This window comes from Hydra vulgaris, chromosome 10 (genome assembly GCF_038396675.1).
Source record: "Hydra vulgaris chromosome 10, alternate assembly HydraT2T_AEP".
In the NCBI taxonomy this organism is placed as follows: domain Eukaryota; kingdom Metazoa; phylum Cnidaria; class Hydrozoa; order Anthoathecata; family Hydridae; genus Hydra; species Hydra vulgaris.
The window spans coordinates 12,217,000-12,221,500 of record NC_088929.1 but is presented as its reverse complement, the minus strand read 5'-3'; positions in this window follow the sequence as shown (position 1 = coordinate 12,221,500).

Sequence of the window (4,501 nt, the reverse complement as noted above, 5' to 3'; positions counted from 1 at the left end):
AATTTTACAAGCTTTGTTAACATGTTACACCGAACGAAAAGAAGCAGAAGCACTCGGGCTATTTATACAAGCGAGTTCACAATCTAACATTACAACAATATTAATGCTCTTAGATGTGTTTGAAGCGATTCGCCTACTTGTGCTAGCACTACAAAGTTCGCAAGTAGGAATTAGTCTCAGCGACATTCCAACTTATGTCAATCAAGCAAATCATAGTTTAAATGATTTAGATTCGGGTACTCGACGAAAGTATTTCACGGAAAAAAATTTTATTGAAATGAAATCAGCGACTGATGAAATAATTTTTTCGTTACCAGCCACAAGCCGATTAAAAAAAAATAAAAACTTTGACCTAAGTGAATTTGAGTTAAACATTTTTAGATCTTTTGTAAATAGTTTTAAAAGTGAACTAAAAAACACTTTTGCGCAAATGGAATTTTGGCAATCGCTTTCGATTTTTGACCCAAGACGATTGCCTAAAACACTCAGCCAACTTTCTAGTTATGGTGAAGTAAGCTTAGAGCAACTTATAGCTCACTATGGCAAACCAAAAAGCAGTAACAAATTTGGAGCATTACACGTTCAAGTTCCAGATATCTCAGAAACTGAGACAAAAACCGAATTTGAAAGTTTCAAAATTATGTTATTTAATAAACGCCGAGAATGGGAAAACAGTTTCGATATACGTATATCGAAAGAAAAAGATCAAGAGATAGTAAAAAATTTAATTAAGTCAAGAAACAATTTTACGCCTCAAGAGTTATGGAAAGTGATTAATAATGACCCTGTTTTGATAAGTGTTTATGCTAATTGTATGTTTTTGACTAAGTTACTCCTTATATTTCCTTTGAGTGTAGCTTGCGTTAAAAGATTTTTTTCAAAATTAAAAATAGTTAAAAACCGTCTTCGAAATCAGCTAAGCCAAAGCACATTAGAAAGCTTGATGATGATTGCAACAGAAGGTCCGAAGGAGTGTTTTGACGACGATTTATTAGAGCACTTTGTCGACAAGTTAAAACGTAAAAATCCAAATATGAGAATTATGTTGTAAATTGATAGTTTACAACGTAAATCTCATATTTTGATTTTTTTATTTGAGACTACAGACTATTGGTGAATATTTATTGTTTGTAATTTTTTTCACGAAATATTCACGGTGATTTATTTGTATTCCAACTGTGTTTTTACAATTTTTGTTTGTTGCAATTTAAACTAATCTAAAAGTTCTGTTGTACAAATTTAAATTTTATACTTATAAAAAAAAAGTAAAGGAATAAGAAAGAATTCTGTATTTACAGCCATACAAGGTTATTGTAATTAATCTAAGAAACTTTTGAAATGATGGAGCTTTTTTTTTTTTTTTTAATCGCCAGCCGAGCCGACATCAGCCTAAATTCCCAATCTGATGGAAACGCGGTATAAATTTTATTCCTGGGTAACACTCTGAAAATAATTTTTCAACAAAATTAACATTTTAAAATAAAATACTGTATTATGCAGTAATTATATAGATCTTTTTTTTTCTCCAATTATTCATTTGCTAAGAACCTTCAAAAAAATTGTTAAATTTGTCTCTAGGCTTTTGATTTACCTGGTTTAGAATTTGAAACAAAAAGAAGGGGTTAAAAACACTTGCACATCAAATTATTGTACAAGAAAAACTTTGTAGGTTAAAGCTAAGAAAAAATACCAGTTTATTAAAATAACTTAGAAATAGTTTCAAGTTTTTGTATTTTATTAATACACTTTAATATTTAGTTAGTCCTCCTTTTGCTTTAATTACATCTAACAAGCATTTGGGCATTTATTCTACGAGACATTTGATTTAATTATTGGGTCAAATCATTATATTTCAACCAATTGCCTGTGAGTCACCATCTCTGATTTTCCTGATTTTTACATATTGTTATGTTCATTTATCTAGATAAGTTAAATTTAAAATTTCAAACTTCCAAGTACATCAGTTCAGAAATTATAGCCTTAGAAACATGACACAGTGCCCCCCCCCCCCTCGATTTACAAATGATCAAAACAGACTACTTTAGAGCTGCATAACTTTTTTCTCACTTTCAACAAGTGTCTCGTTTTTTTAAGAACTATTTTCTAGATAGTTTTCTCTTTAAAAAAGTGGTTTTTATTAACTTGTGTTAAATTAGAAAAAAATTATGACCTCCTCAACTTTAGAAAAAATCTTAAAATTGCTAAAATATGCCAAAATGAAACGATTATTCTATTCATCCACAAGTCTTTACAGATAAGTTTCCTGATTAGCTACTATTGTCTGCAATAAATGGGCAAATATAGGCAGCTTGTTGCAGTTTAGAACTTAAATATATCTAAAAGCAAAATGTCCACTCGCCTAAAAAGTCCAATTTTCAGCCATTTTGAGATGCTTGTAAATTTTTCTAACACATTGTTTTGATCTAAGATTAACAGTATATAAGACCATTAGACCCAACTATCTAAAAATGCAAACATTATAAACTTGTTGAATCCACATTAAAAGTGCCAGCAATTTTAAATAACTCTATTTTTCAATCATCAACGGTTGAATGTTAATCTGCCAACTGGCCTATGTGAAGGGTGCAACTAATTATAAGTCATTTCTTAATAGAAAAAAAGATATGGTTGGTTGTCCTCTTCTTGATCTGGTCTTTAAAGTAGATAGGGGCACAAATAAAGCGGGCAGTAACTTTTTAAAGACCTTCATTATGGTTTAAATAAAGGTCTCTAAATTTATTTAGATATTTAGATACTTAATATCTAAATATCTAAATTAATTTCAAAATGAAACCATTATAACCAGTTAAGGCCATTAGATCTTTATTGCATTTTTTCATGCTTTTACCATAAGATTAAAATTTTGATAGTGACTATCAAAAATGTGTGTGAGGTTTTCCAGCAAATATACAAGTAATAGTCTTAAAAGGGAATTAACAAAAGTTAATTATATTACTAAAAGTTGGATGCCCTCTTTCCCTGTTATTAGTGCTACCCTAAACCTCTCCCCCTCCCCTTTACCTTGGTGAGTGGAGGGAGGGGGGAGGGGGCAGACCACACATAGACCACTGATTACCTATGATAAAATAATGGTTTCATTTTGAAATTAATTTAGATATTTAGATATTAAGTATGCACTGTTGTATGCAGTTCTAAAGTAGTCTGTTTTGACCATTTGTAAATCGAGGAGGGCCATTGTGTCATGTTTGTAAGGCTATAATTTCTGAACTGCTGTACTTGGAAGTCTAAAATTTCAAATTTAACCTATCTACATAATGAACATAACAATATGTAACAATTATGAAAATCAAAGATGGTGCCCCACAAAGTTTTCTTTAAATTGGTTGAAGTATAATGATTCGACCCTATTGTCAATATTTGACCATGATTTAACAACAGCTTTCTTTTAAACTTCTTTTTTTGTTAATGCTCTATTTACTATTTTTTTATCTAATAAAGTCCATAAATGCTCTATTGGATTTAAATCTGGGCTCTGTGACGGCCATTCTAAAACGTTTATGCCATTTTCATCAAAAAAGGTTTTAGTTTTTTTAGCAGTATGTTTCGGATCATTGTCTTGTTGAAGTTGTTTTCCCAATCTAAGACTTTTAGCAGAAAATTTTTGTTTTACAAATTGTTGTTATACAAATCAGCATTCATAGTTTCGTCAATAAATTCTAGTTTACCAACACTATTCCATGCCATACAACCCCATAACATTACACTTCCACCACCATGTTTCTCTCTTCCTCAAGTGCAACTCAAATTAAATGCTTCGCCCCTCTTTCGCCAAACTCTCTGTACATCATCAGATTTTTTTAAATTAAACTTGGATTCATCAGACCATAATATTTTTTTCCAAAACGATGCTGGCATTAATTAATACTTTTTTGAAAAGTTTGTTCTTCTCTTCATATGATTTTTTGTTAAAAACGGTTATTTCCTAGCTATACATCTACTAAACCCTGCTTTATGAATGCGATATCTAAATGATGTTAGTGAAATTGTGTTTCCTGTTAAATTTTTCAGATGATTTGCTATATTTTTTGCACTTTCAAACCGGTTTTTTTAAATTATTATTAAAATTTCTCTATCATCTCGTGAGGTTGTCTTCAGCTTTTGTCCTCGTCCAGTACGAGTTTCAAACATTTCATATTGTTTGTATTTATTTACAATGGCTCCAACTGTTTTAAATGGAATATTTGCAAGTTCTTTTACTTTTCTATAAGTATTTCCTTGTTTAACCAAGTCTACAACAAGTTTTTGTTGAGTAGTATTTAAATATTTACCTTTGAGTGCCTTACAAATGATAAAACAGTTTTGTACAATTAATTGCTATGCACGCAAATTTATACCTCTGTAAGTAAAAAACCAAAAATTGTATAGCAAACACATTTTCTTATATTTTTACTGATTAATTGTAAATAAGAAATAGCCATAATACATTAAAAAAAATTTGGTTCAGTTATTTTCATTATTAATCAAGATAAAAGCAAGTTTT